The sequence below is a fragment of the Sorex araneus genome, chromosome 1 (genome assembly GCF_027595985.1).
Source record: "Sorex araneus isolate mSorAra2 chromosome 1, mSorAra2.pri, whole genome shotgun sequence".
NCBI lineage: Eukaryota > Metazoa > Chordata > Mammalia > Eulipotyphla > Soricidae > Sorex > Sorex araneus.
The window spans coordinates 274,185-292,318 of NC_073302.1; the positions used below are offsets into that span (position 1 = coordinate 274,185).

General features: G+C 51.7%; 1 protein-coding gene and 1 pseudogene across 7 annotated transcripts in view; one reads left to right on the forward strand and one right to left on the reverse strand.

Moving 5' to 3' along the window:
* Positions 1 to 18,134, reverse strand: part of EHMT1 (euchromatic histone lysine methyltransferase 1) — a 106,709-nt gene that overhangs the window by 59,927 nt on the left and 28,648 nt on the right. The gene's annotated exons all lie outside the window — the stretch shown is intronic.
* Positions 8,131 to 8,275, forward strand: LOC129401123 (U2 spliceosomal RNA; annotated as a pseudogene).

Here is an 18,134-nt window from a genome sequence, read left to right on the forward strand (position 1 = left end):
CTCCTGGAGGTGCTCAGGGGACCATATGAGATGCTGGGAATCGAAACCAAATCGGCCGCATGCAAGGCAAATGCCCTACCCGCAGTGCTATCACTCCAGCTCCCTCAAGTTTTTTTTTAATGAAAGTAAAATCCTCCAAGTAGAGTAAAAGCAAAATCCTCTGAGTTGGTAGAAATGTGAAACGGTTTGTGAGAAAGCTGCCCTAGGTCAGGGAATACCCTACGAGCAGCCCCAACAGCCCCAAGGCTGGCACCCACAGTCAGGCCAGCCCAGACGCTTACCCAGTCAGTCCCCAGGGAAAAGCCCAACAAACTGACACCTGCCCAGTGAGTGCCCCCTCGCAGAGAGGCCCCCGGGCACCACACTCCCTCAGCCTTCACAGGCCTCACAGTCTGGAAGGGTGGTGGCCTGGGGAGGAAACAGCACCCTTCCCAGTGGGCCTCCAAGGTCCCCCGTCTCTGCACTGGGCCGGGGGATGGCGGGGGGAAGACTCTCTAGCATCGCTAGAGCTGCAGACACCTAGGACAGCAACGGCAGGAGAGCGGAGGGAAAGTCCTCAGCACAAAGCCTGGCCACCCTGGAGCCCAGCGCAGGTGGGCACAGGAAGCATCAGTCCTCCCAGGTCTCCAGACATGGGCGCGCGGCCCCCAAAACTCAGCACCCAGCACTGCCTCGGAGAGGGACGGGCACGCCAGTCCAGGACACTCTGAGATGGCGAGTGCTCTCTGCCCACCCCCTAATTTTAAACTATTTTCCACGTGCTAATTATACTAGATAATTACCAAAGGGGTGGGGAGAAAATGAATGAATTCTTTCAGTATCTGATAGATTTCCTTTTCCTCTTTTGTCTTTTTGTTCTTTCCTTTGGCAGAAAAAGAAGAGTTAGTTCCTAAATTTGGAAAAACACAATTAATGCCCAAAGCAGCCCCAGAAATTACATTTAAGGGATTCTGAAAACTCAAGCAGACTCCATCTGCTCTTTAACCCATAACTGGCCTCTGCAAACCAGCCACACACCCTTGCAGCCCCATTTTCCATCCACTCCCAGTTCCCCATTTCCCAAAGGCCAGTCCATACTCCCACTCTCCCCCATCGTCTGCCAAGGAAAGGCAGGCGCAATCCCCTCACAGCCCACACCCCAATGTTCGGGGCCTGCACGGCAGCCCTGGCTCCCCCTGGACAACCTCGGGACCCAACAGTGGAGACATCACTCTGGAGGCCTGGAGCGCAGCTCATGGCACCAGTATCAGTCTCTAGAGATGGGAACACGGAGGCCTTGCAGCTCCACCCAAGGTCCAGGGGAGGCCAGAAAAATGGGCCTTTCCAATCCCCAGCCCTTTCCCTGTCATACCAAAAGACAGAAGTGCTCAGAGGGCAGGAGGTTTTTGCCCTGGACCGTCACCCAGGGTCCCTGCATTCGCACACGAACAGGAGCAGGGAGGCGGGCAGAACACCCAGATGGGCCTACTCTCAAGAGAATTCAGCCAGCAAGGCCACTGCCTCACTCCCTGCATCACGGTCAGATAACCACCTCCTGCCCTCCAGGAACCTGAGAGACAGAAAAAGTGCCACCAAGGGCAGGGAGTCGGGGGTCTGGAGACCGTGGCTCCACTCAGCTGCCTCCCACGGTCCCCAGAACACAGGGTGGCCAACAACCACACACAAACTCCTCAGGCCTATGGACCAGAACAAAAGCTAGAACAATCTCCAGGGACAAAGTGCCTCAAGCAGCTGTCCTGAGGCCCCAGGATTGGGGGGAGGGGGGCCTGAGGGCCCACTTGATATAATACTCAGGGACAGAAGACAAAAGACAGTGATGGAGCTGGCCCAGAGGAAGAGAGCACAGGTCTGGCATGAGGTACCCCAGACTGGGCACCAGGTACCACACACTCCCCTTGGCACTCCGGGTCATCCAAGGGCTCGGGGGCAGGCCTGCATGCAGCTGACCCACCCGGATTCCCGCACCTCAAGCTCTCCCTGAGCACGATCAGGCACCCCGGGAACCTGGTACTCCTGGCTGTGTGAGACACACACCCTGGGTCCTTCCCCTGGTGAGAACACACCACACACACACACACACACACAGACACACACACACTCCCCCCCCCCAGACCTATTCAGAAATTCTGAGGTCCCAGACAATATCAGGATCAAACCTCGGTCCCCAGCCCACTGAGCTCTACACACACATACACACACACACACACACACACGCACGCGCGCGCGCACGCACACACACACACACACACACACACACACACACACACACACACACACACACACACACACACACACACACACACCGAGACCTATTCAGAAATGCTGAGGTCCCAGACAATATCGGGATCAAACCTCGGTCCCCAGCCCACTGAGCTCTCAGAAGGCTCTGACTTTTTAATATTTTTTACTACTTTCCTAATTTTTTACAACTTTTATTAGCTTGCACCACGAATGCACACCAAGCCCAGGGCCCCTCTCAAAGACTCAGACCCCGGTCAGACTGTCCCAAGTGCTGGCACAGCTGTGACCTCCAAGGCTTGGAAAAACCACTGCAGGCTGGGTCGCAGGGAGCCGGTCACAGGTCCACAGGAAGAATACTTGGTGTACAGAATGCAGGGACAGGGGACAGTCAGACAGACTCGACCAACCCCCCACAGGCTTCGCCCTCTATGACATGCTGCACAGGACAATGTCTAACCTCTTCCCCACTGGCTGCCGAGCAGGCCTGGCCTAGCTCAGAATGCTGGGATTTTGCGCAAAGGGAGCTGTGATCATGCTGGTCGAGACAAATGTGAGCCCTCAAATCACAATTTCTTTTCTGTCCCACCCATTTTGGAGGCTCCAGGAACTGAGCCTGCAAGACAACCCCGTCCCAACCCCAAACTGCCCAACTTCTAATAGCTGGCAGAGGGACGATCATTATACGCATCAGTCACAACATTCTGTGAAAGAAAGCCTACACTACCGACCCAAACCAGAAAATGCATCACTTTTTTTTTTTATGTTAAAAGAAGTTAGAAGCAATTGCACAGAGAGACAAAAAATAGTACAGGATGAAGGGGCTTTTTAAATCTGACTTGCCACTGGGGAAAGATTCAGAAAAGCTCCTAGGGATACGATCCAGTCCATGGAGCCAAAGACGGCAGCAGGAAAGGTGCCGCCCTGCACACTGCCTTTCTGGGTGTGATCCCTCGCACTGCATGTGGCTCCCCAAGCCCCACCAGGAGTGAGCCCTGAGCACCACTGAATGTTCAAAAACCAAGAAGCATGAACTGGCATTAGGGGCAGGAGGGACAGGACAGGGGTTACGGCATTTGGTCTGTATGCAGCTGACCCTGGTTCAAGGCCCAGCACCCCATATGGTCTTCCAGCACCACCAGAAATGATTCCTGAGCACAGAGCCAGGAGTAAGCTCTGAGCACTGTCAGGAGTAGCCCAAAAATCTTTTTAAAGGTTAAGGTCTTGCTGGAGCAATAGTACAGTGGGGAGGGCATTTGCTGGATTCAATCCCCAACATCCCATATGGTCCCCCAAGCACCACCAGGAGTAATTGCTGAGTGCAGAGCTAGGAGTAACCCCTGAGCATCACTGGATATGACTCCAAAAAATGCAAAAAAAAAAAGTTCTGGTCAAACTTTCAACCTCTGGAAGTTTGTCAAAAGTGGAGGAGGGAGGGCAGTTAAGAGTCGAAAAGGGACTACTATGACAATGAGCAATGAAAATGATCACTCGACAAGAACTGAGTGCTAAAAGGAGATAAAGGGACAAACATGATAACCTTTCAGTACCCGTATTGCAAAGTCAAAAGGAAAGGGGGGGGAGAAAGAAAAGGGACTGCTGTAGAGGCAGGCTGGGGGCGCAGGCGGGGGAAAGCCTGGTGGTGGTCAATGTACACTGGTGAAGGGACTGGTGTTGGAACCTGTACACTGAAACCCAATCACAAACAACTATGAACTATCTCTCAGTGATTCTCTCCTGGCAATTAATAATTTTTTTTAAAAAAATGTAAAAAGTAAAAAGTTCGGGTCAAAGCCACAGGACAGGAGTCAAGGAGCTGGCACACAGAGGGGCCTGAATCAGTCCTGGCTCCGACCACATGCGGCCCCCCCAAGCACTACCAGGAGTAATCCCTGCGCTCAGAGAGCCAGGAAAAGGCACTGAGCACAGCCACCTGTAGCCAAAAAAAAGGAACAACGACAACAAAAAAAAAAGAAAGAAAAAACACAGCAATATGCAAGAAGAGTTATCTATATCCATGACCAAATGGGATTTATCCCAATAATGCAAGGTTCATTAAACATCTGAAAAATTACTTTTTATTACAACAACAGAATATAATCAATGATTGCTGAGTCCATGAAATTAAACAATCACCTTTCAACTGATGTAACTTTTTCAAATAAACACTGTAAGGGCCAGGCATGCACTCAGTAGCAAAGCTCAAGCCTCAATTAATGACCCCTCCCACCTGAGGAATGATAGGGCGCCTGCTCCCCAAGCACAGGGGACACTCACGACACTCCTCTCGAACCTGAACACACCACAGCAACGCATGCGGACTCCAGTCAGTGTGCACATCTGACAAGTCAGGGAACCCACTGCTGCAGCACAGCTTTCAGGTTCCTCTGCAGGAAAGGGCTACGAAATACGCTGATTTTAATCTGATGCTGCTCTGGGAGCCAAAGGATGGAGCCCAGGCTCCCACTTGAGGTTCAATACAGTGCAACAGGAAAGCATTTGCCTTGCGTGAGGCCTATCCAGGTTGTGTCACCAGCATCCCGTATCATCCCCTGAGCCACCAGGAGCAGTCCCAGAGAACACAGCTAAAAGGAAGTCCTGAGCACTACTGGGGGGGGCCGACAAACAAAAACAACCCAGCACAGGTCTGGCCCTTTGAGCCCTACCCAGCTTGATTTTTCACCCACCTGGTAATAAAGTCATCTTAACATTTTTCCCTTTGTATTTTTGCTTTGGGGCCACACCTGGTGATGCTCTGGGCTTACTCCAGGCTCTGCACTCAGGGATCACTCCTGGCAGTGCTTGAAAAACCCTATAGGTTGCCAGGGATCGAAACAGGTAGGGCTTGTGCAAGGCAAGCACCTTACCTGCTATACGATCTCTCCAGATCTCTCCTGCCATAAACTTTCTCTTTTTATGTTAGAAAATAAACAGGAGAGGCCGAAACAATAGTACAGCAAGTAGGGTGTTTGCCTTGCACACGGCCAACCCAGCATCCCATATGGGCACTGCCAGGAGTAATTCCTGAGTGCAAAGCCAGAAGTAACCCCTGTGCATCGCCGGGTGAGACCCAAAAAAAGAAAAGAAACAGGAATGTGTATTAGAGATAATATGAGGTCTCAGAGAAAATCAGCTGAACTCTAACAAAGTCTCAGCAATTTTTCAGCTCCAAAAATCACCCTCTGTAGCAACTGTCAAAGTACTCAGAGTGGGGTCTCTCCGCACTGGTCTCCGCCAGCTTTTGCCCTGAAAGACCCCTCTGGTTCTTGCTGTAGAGTGACGGCCCAAAGAGTCACTCTTGGAGGGAAGCCCCAGAGAAACAGGACTTGGACTGCACAGGCCCTTCCAGAGTCTCAGGGACTCGTGGAGTGGGGGGCCAACAGGAGAGAGGACGCGCAGCCACCGAGTGTACAGCAGGGAGGTAGGGAGTGGGCAGCACTGCGCACTCAGCACCATGGCTGGTGCAGACTGGCCCCTCCAGGTGGGGGCAGGGAGCTGAGTCGCCTGCAGGCTGAGCTCTGAGCTAGCTGGCTCCCTGCAGGCTAACACTTCTTCTATCTGCATGCTCTGTCACAGGTGCCAGTCAAGACTGATCCTCGTTCCAGGGTCCTAGGCTGTGGCCTGGCCACCAGGTTCCATGGACCAACCTAGTCACCAGCCTAGGACCACAGAGGGGAAGAGTGTGGGTGCAGCTGCCCTGGAGCGCGGCCTGCACACCCTCACCACAGCTCCCTGGCCGGCCCCTGGGAGCAAGTGTGAAGAGCTAAAGACATGGCAGCCTGCCAGGGCCCCTGTGGCCCGGCGGTCAGTAGGATGCTGCCACTCTTGGTTCTCAGCCCTCTGTCCACACACAGGGTTGCCCCCCTACCCCCGCCCCAGCTCCCTGCCTCCTTTTCTTCTGTTTTTCTTCCTTTTTGAGTTTTGGAGTCACAGCAGTCCTCGGGGTGACTCCCAGCTCTGCACTGAGGAATCATTTCTGACGATGCTGGGGGAACCCTACGGTATGCCATGGATCGAAGGCAGGTGGGTCCCGTGCAAAGCAAGCACCAAAAGACTGTCCTCTCTCTCTCTCTGGCCAGGACACATTTACTTGCATCCTGTGTGGAAAAGAAGCCAGAGGCCGAGACAGAATACGCCCAAAAGTAAGCCGCCCCCTCACACCAGAGAAGGGGAGAAAGCTCACAGGAGCACTTGTGAGCTGCAGGGAAGGAGGGGGAGTGTAAGCCTAACAGTAGTAACTCTGCTCATCAGGAACCTCAGGGAGGTTTTCAAATACCTGCTGGAATGCCCCAGGCGCCTTCCCCTCAAGGAGCTCATCCCAAACCACTGCAGCAGGACATTCAGGCTAGTGCTTCCAGCGTACCTGCTGGTACCAAGACACCACCGTGTGGCTCAAAGTGTAAGTACACGTTACTGTACTTCGGGCCCTTTTCAGAATCCCTTCAAGAAACCCACGTTAGGGACTGGAGCCAGTCTTGCCTTGTACTCAGACAAACTGCATTTTATCCTCAGCACCTCATATGGGCCCCAAGGCCTACCAGAAGTGATCCTGAGGGCAAAGCCAGGAGTAAGTCCTGAGCAACAATGGGTGTGTTCTCCCCTCTAAAAAGTAAATAAAAATAAATATGTATACATACATACCTATGTATTGCAGGCTGGAGCAATAATACAGTGGATAGAATGCTTACCTTGCACATAGCCAACCCAGGTCTGATCCCCAGCACCCTCTACGGTTTCCCAAACCCACCAGGAGTGATTCCTGGGTGCAAAACATACCTGGTGAGCCTATGGCCATTAAAAAAAAAAAAACCATGATTTTTTAAAAAAGCACTAGTACAGTAATCAGGGCTAGAGAGCTAGTGCAGCCAAGGCATGTGCTTAAATGTAGCCCACCTCAGCTTAGCCCCTGACGCTGTCAGGTCCCCGAGTACCACTCAGCAGGCTGGGTCCCCTCCCAGTCCCCAGCCCCACCACCACTGGGTCTGGCTCCAGAGCCCCTGAGCACTGCCAGGTGGCCCAGGCCCAGGCACCACACACTGGGCCTGAGCAATACCACCTCCCCAGGCCACTGCACTGAATTACCAGCCCAACTGGTGAGATTCTGAGAGGGGCTCTGACCCTGAGCACTGCCTGGCAGGTCCCAAAAAAAGATTTAGTTGAACACTACATCCTGAAACTTTACTGCAAGCAAGTCTGTATATCATGATGCTTTAATAAAAAGTTAAAATTAGAAAAAAAATCAGCACAATCCAATGAACTGACACATGGGGGAGAGAGAGCTGGCTGACAGGCTGAGCAAGGGACCCTCCACAGGAGCCAGTCAGGGACCCGACAAACATAGTTCACATGCCGCAGGAATAATCCCTAAGCACACAGCTGGGACCACATACCACCAGCGGGAACCAAATAAGAAAAACCAAACACTGACTTTTGAAGTGTGTGGTACTAAACCATAAAAGTGAGGAGGGGTTGTGTGAGGGGGCTGAGCTGGTAAGGGGCTCCTCCAGCCTCCTCTGAGGATGTGAGAAACCGTCCAGGGCTTCAGGCAGGTGCTATGCAACCCAGAGGGCTGTTTCTGGGGCTGGGACTATTTACCACATCAGACACTAAAACAGAAAACAGGGCTGGATCGACAGCACAGCAGGTAGACCTTTGCTTTCCATGTGGCCAACCCGGGTTTGATCCCCAGCATCCTATATGGTCCCCCAAGCACCACCAGGAGTAATTCCTTAGTGCATAGCCAGGAGTAACCCCTGAGCATCACTGGGTGTGGGCCAAAGGGGGGGGAAAAAAAAAAAAAACAGAAAATAGCACAGCATCCTTTTCCTTTGAAAATGACATCCCTGTTTGATAAAGACATAAATGAAACACCTCTGTAAAGCAGCATTTTCTATAGCTTCTGGGCCTTTTAGTTAAGATCAAGTGTAGTATCTGAGCTTAATAGTTTGGTGTCCGATATGATGTCATACCATATGGATTTCTGGAGCCTGGAAACGGGACAGGAGCTTGCTCCGTCCACTACACAGGTCCACTCCACGCATAGAAAGAGCACAGAGTGCATTTAGGAACAGTGCAATCTCTCTGGGAAAGAACACAGTCAGGTGTGGCACAAAAAGAAAAACAAAGCAACTTTTTCTGGAAACAAAGTAGAGACAAGAGCAACTTGAGCTGGCTCTGTGGTAGGACTCTGGGTAGTCAGTGTCCTCTTACCTTACTTAAGTGGCCTCCTACACAGAGCAGGTGCTGGGCCCACAGCAATGCAAGCTGCTGCCTCAGGGCAGGTGGCCCAACATCAGATCCTGTCCACTGGGAACTGGCAGGACACTCTTCCCTCACATTCTTACCTTTGTAATGAACATGCATCAGTGGTGTCCAACTGCAAACAGGTAAGAACTTACAAGAATTCTTTACTGTGAAACTAATGCTCATTATTAAAAATTCCCTTCCTACGACACAGACCATCCAAGTTAACTGGTATATTTCCCTGTTGCTCCCTAAACTTAAATTTGTTTTGTTTTGTTTTGGAGCCATACCTGGCAGTGCTCAGGGGTTACTCCTGGCTCTGCGCTCAGTGCTCAAGGGACCTTATGGAGTACTGGAGATCAAACCTGAGGCAGCTTCATGCAAAGCAAGCATCCTACCTACCTGCTGTACCACTCACCGCTCTGGTCCCTTCAATAGGGTTTTTTTTTTTTTTTTGCTTTTTGGGTCACACCTGATGACGCACAGGGGTTGCTCCCTCCTGGTTCTGCACTCAGGAATTACTCCTGGCGGTGCTCAGGGAGTAATATGGGATGCTGGGAATCGAACCCGGGTTGGCCGCATGCAAGGCAAACGTCCTACCCACCGTGCTATTGCGCCAGCCCCCCCTTCAGTAGTTTTTACATCTTGCTCATGTGTAACACATAAATGCTAACAGATGGTTCTACATACACACAGGAAACCCTCACTACTCCATCCCTCGAATTATACAAGGGGGCAACTGTCCCTGCTGCCTGCACACCCAGCCACAGCCCTGCTGGGCTGGACTACACGAGAAGTGTGGAGGCAGGGATGCAGCGCCCACTCAAGAAACCCCAGACGTGCGGTGCCACCAGCAGGTCAACCTGTACCCAAGGGGCAAGTAAAGCAGCAGCCTGATGGTCCCTTCAGGCTCCCCGATACCCCAAAATTCTCACTGTCCCTCTGGCTGGACCCCAACAACTTGGGACCAAGTTTCCTGAAAAATTAAATGGTCAAAAGTTAGGTATGTGGGAGCCACGCCCACACTTCCAGCTCAGCTACATATGTTCATTCATCAGGCTTGCTTCAGAGACCCATAAATGAATCTCAAAAGAGATCAAAGGCTGCAGTTCATCTCAGACCCGTGCAAGGCTGAACTAGGATAAATTCGAGGGGTGCAGGTAAGCCTGGTACCCGCCCAAGCAGAGTCCCTGGCAGCCGCTTGCTCCCACAATCCAATATTGCCTCCATACCCTTGGCCAGACTGCAGCCATCTCAGGACAGACCTCACACAGGTATAATCTGCTGAAAATTCAGGGGTGCGGTTTTGTGACTGAAATCTCCAGGCTTTCTCGGAGATGGAATGAGCTACCTCTCTCTACCTCCCCCACCTCTCTGTACTTCTGGAAGCCTCGGCAGTCACGTCCACACCCCAAAGCTGCCACCCAGTTAAAAAAGCTACTCCGGCCTTACCTTCCCGATAAAAACATAGAAAGCCCTGAACAAACACAATGACCTCTTAGTATCTGTCTGCAAACAGCAGTACACAAAAGGAGAGAGAGAGATGGAGGAGGGCCTGCCAGAGGCCAAGTTGGGGGGGAGGGGACTGGGGATGGTGTGAAGGAAACGGGGGACACTGGTGGTGAGAGGTGTGCACTGGTACTGGCTGAGAGGTGGGTGCTGGATCATTGTGTGACTGAAGCCCAATCATGATTAGCTCTGTAATGGTCTATTTCACAGATATCCAATAAAAATACTTTTAAGAAGAAAAGAAACCCAAGAAGGCCTGCCAGAGTCTAAGAAAACTCCTGGCCCCTCAAGGGCACCCAGGCCAGACGGGCACCAGCCCAAAGAAAAAGGTCATGGTGAGGTGACATGTGGGTAGCCCTTAGCACAGGATGTGCCAGAGCTCAGAGATCAGACTGGGAGGTGGAAAACAGCAGGCCTTTGGTGGTGTGTTCTTAGAGCTGGCATGTTGGTGACGGTCTAACTAGGGGCCATAGGAGACGCAAGAGGACACCCACGCAGCAGAGACGACAAACCTTAAGAGGGTCTGCTACAGGAATAGCAGAGAGCAGGGTGGGAACTGGTCATCAGGATCAAAGAAAACATGTAAGTGGGGAAGGGAGGGGTCACGTGCTCACATGCCAATGGGAACATCCCAAAGAGCAAGCAAGGAAGAGACATGGGGAGCCATGGGGGGAGAGTCAGGCAGGAGACAGGTCTGTCTCATTGCAGCAAAGGGGGCCCAGGATACAGGGGGTTTCTGTCCAGGACCGAAAGCTCTGAGTGGACAGTGAGCGAGGGGCAGAGTCAGGGGCAGTGCCCGGCATCAAGAGTTGTCTCCCAGATGCCCTGCCCTATGCCCAGCTGAGAGCCACAGTCAGTCCTAGGACTGTCCCATACAGCCCACAGGGCTCTGCAGCACCTCTTCCTGACTCTCCACACAACAGGACAAGCACACGAGCTGCACTTTCACCAGAACCAAGAACCCTCAAGAACCTAAAAATCCATGGCCAGAGCGATAGTACAGTGGATAGGGTGCATGCCTTGCACACAGCCGACCTGGGTTCAATTCTTGGGACCACCAATGGTCCTCCAAATCCCACCAGAAGTAATCCCATGCACAGAGTCAGGAGTAATCTCTGAGTACCACCTTGTGGCCCAAAAACAAACCAAAAAAAAAAAAAAAAAAAAGAATGGAAACAGAAAATTCAGGCCCAAGAAGAGGGTTCAGAAGGTTGAACACGTTTTGCACATGGAATGCTTGATCTGATCACACGTTATTATGCAATCACCTGAGAGGCCCCCCAGCACCATTAGGTATGGCCCAGAAACAAAAAGCAAACATTTAGGAGGGCTAGAGCAATGGTACGACACTTGTCTTGCATGCAGAGCAGGGTTTGATTCCCAGCACCCCATAAGGTTCTCCAAACTCTGCCAGAAAATCATCCCTGAACAGAGCCAGGATTAAGCCCTGAGCATCATCAGGCATCAGATGTGACCAAAAATAACAAAAATTAAAGAGGAAAAAAAAAAAGGAAAGGAAATATCCTGAACACTCATCCACACACAGCAAAGATTTCACACAATGATTGAGCCGGGGCTGGACAAACAGGACCAGAAATGTTCCTCTCCACTTGGAAGGCCCCGACCCACAGGCAGAGAGGACAGCACTCTTCCTGGCTCCAGGAAGAGGGGGTGGGGCCCAAATCCGGGTCTGCAGAGTAAAGATCACAACAAGCCTAGGTATATGGTCCTGCGAAAGTACCTCTGGAGCTTTGTTGGACAAACACCTCTTTTTTAAGATTTTTTTTTAATTGAATCACTGTGAGCTACAGTACAAAACTTTCATATTTGAGTTTCAGTCATACACTGATCAGTCATACACTGATCAAACACCCAATCCTCTACCAGAGTACATTTTTCTACCACCACTGTGCCCAGTATCCCTCCCCCCCCATCCCACCCCTCCCCCTGCCTCTATGGCAGACAATTTCCCTCTTTCTCTCTACTTATGGGTATTACACAAACACCTCTTCTTACAGGTGCTATGACCCTGGTTGGAAGGTTCCTCAGAAGCACTAGCCCAAACATACCATTTCCCAGAGTCACCACCAGAGGGTGAGCTTCAGACCAACTTCCCCATTTTCCCTCTCCTTCCCCTCCCGTGGCCACCCTGCAGGTCCAGGAGCCCAGACCCTCCCCACCCTTTGCTCCAGAGCAGGCTCTAGTGCTCCACTCACAAGAACAGCCCTTGGTCCCTCCTGAGCTGCACTCCAGTGCCCTCTTCTTCCCTCGGTTCCTCTTTGTGGGGGTCACACCACACTGCTGGTGGGACTGGGGCTGCCTTCCCCACTGCGCTACCTCTCCAGACCCACTTTTTTCTATGGCACGGTCTCCTTGAAAAGCGGCACCCCGTGCATCCGGTGCAGCTCTCGCCCTGCCAAACTGCCCCCAGCCTGCTGTCACCTCCAGGAGAGCAAATCACTGAAAGGGAAGAGGAAACGGCTGCTCAGCAGAGAGGTTCAAGCTGTCTTCAGACACCTTCATGCAGGAGAAAAAACACTGGTTTATCAGCAGATCTGGAAATCCTGCCAGTGCGGAACAGGCCTCCCCTGGTTCTAACCTCCAGCTGTGCGGGCCACTCCCACACCCCTCAGGGCCACACATCCAAAGGGGAACTTGCAGTGGGTGGGACACCCAGACACAGAGGTGGAGAACAAGGCTACTTAAGGGTAGCAGAGAATGGCAGGGAAGAGGCTGTGCTGGAAGGGCTGTCCTCTGGGACATGCTCAGTGGCCCATCCCCAGTACTTACAAGAATCTCTGTAGAGGAGGTGGATCCCGGGGCTGGAGCGACAGTACAGCGATCAGGACATTTGCCTTGCACATGGTGGACCTGGGTTCAATCCCCAGCATCCCATACTGTCCCCCGAGCACCACCAGTGATTCCTGTGTGCAAAGCCAGGAACCTGAGCATCTATGGGTGTGATCCAAAAAGAAAAAGAAAAAAAAGAGGAGGTGGCTCCAGGAAGGCCCACTCCACAGCAGAGGGCCCTGACAGACCACTTCACAGCTGGAGGAGCCCTGCCAGCTCAAAGCCATGACAGGCCTCAAAAAATCCATGCCGTGTGGGGCTGGAAAAATAGCACAGCAGGTAGGGCATCTGCCTTGCACGTGGCTGACCCGGGTTCGATTCCCAGCATCCCATATGGTCCCCTGAGCACTGCCAGGAGTAATTCCTGAGTGCAGAGCCAGGAGTAACCCCTGTGCATCGCCGGGTGTGACCCAAAAAGCAAAAAAAAAAAAAAAAAAAAATCCATGCTTTGGAGAGTTTCATTCCAAGTGAAATGAGTCAGAAAAGAGGGACAGACATAGAAGGACTGCACTCATTTGTGGAGTATAGAATAACATCACATGAGGCTGACACCCAAGGACAGTAGAAACAAAAAAATAAATAAATAAATAAATAAAATAAAAAAAAGGGGGCTAGAGTGATAGCACAGTGGGTAGAGCGTTTGCCTTGCATGCGGCTGACCCAGGTTCGATTCCCAGAATCAAAAAAAAAAAAAAAGTTAAAAAACTCCATGCTCACACGCTCGGATTTTCTAGTTTTGTGGGGTATGGGGAAGGATGATTTTTGTTTTGTTTTGTTTTGTTTTGTTTGCTTTTTGGGTCACACCCGCGATGCACAGGGATTACTCCTGGCTCTGTGCTCAGGAATTACTCCTGGCAGTGCTCAGGGGACCATATGGGATGCTGGGAATCAAACTCAGGTCGGCTCCATGCAAAGCAAATGTCCTACCCGCTGTGCTATTGCTCCAGCCCCTGGGGAAGGTTTTTATTTATTTGCTTTGTGATGCCAGAAACCAAACCCACACAAATGTGTGGTGGAGTCACTCCCCCACTGTAGGATTAACATGGGGTTTGTCCTTTTAGCCTTGACGCAGGGAACTTAGTTTACCTTAAAGCAATGTCCTTTCTGTATGGACACAGGAAGACAGTTAATATTATGCTTTGTAATTTGGGAGCTGATTGACTCCAATAATATTTATTCCCGGGCATCTGCTTTCTCAACTCAATTGCCCTTAGGTCCTAGCACCCCAAAAGCCAGGGTCCTGGCGAGGGACAGAATGGACCCAGGGCAAGCTGTGAGCTACCCTGGCATCAAAATGGGCCAGGTCAAAGCGCCACAATACTCAACTATAAGTTGAGAACATGGTCATAAACAAATGCTGTCATGATCCAAAATTAACGACGAGACTAGGACCCTGCTGGGGTTAGGAAGACTAACCTGGCCTGAGGACTGTGGTCTGGAATATATAGTGAATGTCCTCAGGAAGAACCAAACTTTAAGTCTGATATATCTCTTACTGTGCTCATACAGAATGACATTGCTAGAAATATTAGAAGTAAATTTACTATAACTATTTGAGTGGATTACTAGCTGGAAAGGAAGAAAGTGACACACCCTTGTTTGGACCCCACCCTCGAGCAGATCTCCTAGTAATCTGGAGTAATCTCCTTGGATGAGATTTTGTTAATCTGGAGAAATGGTCTTACCCCTCTTTGTTGATTTGTTAATGTTCAACCCACCTTTCTGTCACAACCCTATGTGATTGCTATATAAACTAAGACTGTAAGGGGAGAAAAGGCAGAGGTAAGACAGAAGCTGGGAGAGGCAAGACAGAAGCAGCAGAGAAGACACAGAGAGAAGACACAGAAGTGGAGAAGACAAAGAAGCAGAGGTAAGACAGAAGCAAGGGAAAGACATAGAAGTGAGGGAGAAGAGACAAAGGCAAGACAGAAGCGGCAGAGTAAGACAGAAGCAAGAAGAGACAGAAGCAGAGAGAAGACACAGAGGCAAGACAGAAGACACAGAAGAAGACACAGAAGCCAAGAGAGAAGACACAGAAACAGAGACAGGTCAGAAGAGACCAGGGGAGAGACCAGAGGAGAGACCAGAGGAGAGACAACAGAGACAGACAGAAGAGAGCACAGCAGCGCACACAGAAGCAGAGCACAAAGGAGGAAGGAGCCATCCCGATCCGGTCCATACACAGTGGCTCGAGAGCACCAAACGCAAGCAGCTCTCGCTTGTGTTCGAGAGCCCTCGAAAAACACAACACAAATCACATCGCACCCTTCCACGTTCACGCCATTGCAAATTTTTACACCCCATGCCAACAACTCACATCCTCAGCGGGAACCAGTCCAAGTTCATTTACTGTCCTCACCCTGACAGTGGAGAGGCATCTCTACAAGACTCTCCACAATGACCATCACTACAGCTCAGCCCGCACAACCACCCCCCCAGTGACCATCAGTAAAGCTCCCCCCAGTGACCATCAGTACAGCTCACCCACAGTGACCATCAGTACGGCTCACCCCACAGTGACCATCAGTACAGCTCACCCCCCCAGTGACCATCAGTACAGTTCACCCCCCCAGTGACCATCAGTACAGCTCACCCACAGTGACCATCAGTATGGCTCACCCCACAGTGACCATCAGTACAGCTCACCCCTCAGTGACCATCAGTACAGTTCACCCCCCCAGTGACCATCAGTACAGCTCACCCCCCAGTGACCATCAGTACAGTTCACCCCCCCAGTGACCATCAGTACAGCTCACCCCCCAGTGACCATCAGTACAGCTCACCCCCCAGTGACCATCAGTACAGCTCACCCCACAGTGACCATCAGTACAGCTCACCCCACAGTGACCATCAGTACAGCTCACTCCAGTGACCATCAGTACAGCTCAACCCACGGTGACCATCAGTACAGCTCACCCCACAGTGACCATCAGTACGGCTCACCCCACAGTGACCATCAGTACGGCTCACCCCACAGTGACCATCAGTACGGCTCACCCCACAGTGACCATCAGTACGGCTCACCCCACAGTGACCATCAGTACGGCTCACCCCACAGTGACCATCAGTACGGCTCACCCCACAGTGACCATCAGTACGGCTCACCCCACAGTGACCATCAGTACGGCTCACCCCACAGTGACCATCAGTACGGCTCACCCCACAGTGACCATCAGTACGGCTCACCCCACAGTGACCATCAGTACGGCTCACCCCACAGTGACCATCAGTACGGCTCACCCCACAGTGACCATCAGTACAGCTCACTCCAGTGACCATCAGTACAGCTCAACCCACGGTGACCATCAGTACAGCTCACCCCCCCAGTGACCATCAGTACAGCTCACCCCACAGTGACCATCAGTACAGCTCACCCCACGGTGACCATCAGTACAGCTCACCCCACGGTGACCATCAGTACAGCTCACTCCAGTGACCATCAGTACAGCTCAACCCACGGTGACCATCAGTACAGCTCACCCCCCCAGTGACCATCAGTACAGCTCACCACTCCAGTGACCATCAGTACAGCTCACCCCACGGTGACCATCAGTACCTCTCAAGATTGTTCCTTTGAAGGTCTCTAAGGATAAGCTTGGCCTAAAAAAAATAATACATCACTGAGAGGGGTCTTGGGATCCCCCGAGCACCACTTCAGAGGATTCCCCCTGCCCAAATAAAAATATTAGCCCCTGTAAATCCAGAAAAGGAATCTGAGACCAAGTAAGAAACTCACCTCAGAGGTGCCAAGAGAGGACTCAGAGATCTGGGGCACGTGCTCTTCTGTTCTGCTCCTGGGTTTGGAGGGCCATTCCCAGATGTTCTCCCGGCTGGCTGAGCAGATCATGCGCAGCGCCAGGATCAACCTGAGGCAGACGTGTGCAAGGCAAGCTCCTGAAGCCGGTTCTATCTCTCTGGCCCTGGGCACATACTTTGCAACACCAGGCGTCAGTCCTGTGCACAGAGCCAGAGACAACCCCCAAATACTAGTGTGGCCCTCTTTAAATAAGAAAAAAGAAAGAAGGAAGGAAAGGAGCCACAGCACAGCAGGGAGAGAGTGTCAGAGCCGCACAGTCCAGTGACGGCCAACAGGAAGACAACACAGGGGCACAGTGAACTCAAACCTTCCCAGCAGCCACCATCAGGAAGCAGAGACAAGGCTGGTGTATTTTAGCTTATTTTACTAAACCCAATACGTACCCCAAATACTATTATTTCATCAAGTAACCAGTATACAGTCGTACAAAGAAAACTGGCAGGTTCGGGGGCTGGAGTGATAGCACAGCGGGTAGGGCGTTTGCCTTGCACGCCGCCGACCCGGGTTCGAATCCCAGCATCCCATATGGTCCCCCGAGCACCGCCAGGAGTAATTCCTGAGTGCATGAGCCAGGAGTGACCCCTGTGCATCGCTGGGTGTGACCCAAAAAAAAAAGCAAAAAAAAAAAAAAAAAAAAAACTGGCAGGTTCCCGACAGTCTCTGGGCCCGGGGCACACCTCAAGTTCACAGCACACACAAGCTGTGGTCACCTGTTGAGAGGGGCTTCCCCATCCCACACCCGCCCCACAGCTCCCCTCTCCCACATAGCTCCCACACTTGGAAAGCTGAGCAGAAAAACTGAATGAGGGCAAAGGAAGCCACATCTTACTTCCTCTCTCCCACATTCTGCAATACCTGTCTTTTTTTTTGGGGGGGGTCATACCCGGCGATGCACAGGGGTCACATGGGATGCTGGGAATTGGACCCAGGTCGGCAGCGTGCAAGGCAAACGCCCTACCCGCTGTGCTATTACTCCAGCCCCCACTTTTGTCTTCTGTTGTGTTGTTTGGGACTTCACCTGGCAGTGCGGGGGGGGGCCACATATACAGACTCTCTCTCTCCCTTCCCCTCTCCACCTCCCTCTGTCCCACTCACTCTTTCCTCTCTTCTTTAATCTTTTTTTTTTGTAGGCCACTTCTGGCTCAGTGCTCAGGAGAACACAGGGTGCCGGTGGTCACCATAGTCCTCCCATATGCAAGGCAGGTGACTGGATTACTAAGCCATACCAGGCCCCAGTTAATTCCATGGAGTTACACTGGACCTAGAGGCCATAGAAAAGAAATCCACAAGCTGAGTCTGATGACACCTACTCAATTCACATCCATCAGCAAATTGCTGTCACCCTTGCAGAGGTCAGAGGTTGGCCCCAGGCCACTAAGATAGCTGGGGCTGAGAGACAGTGCAGGACCCTAACCTCACAAGCAGCCAACTAAGTACAATCCCCACCAGGAAGGATCCCTCAGCACAGAGACAGTCC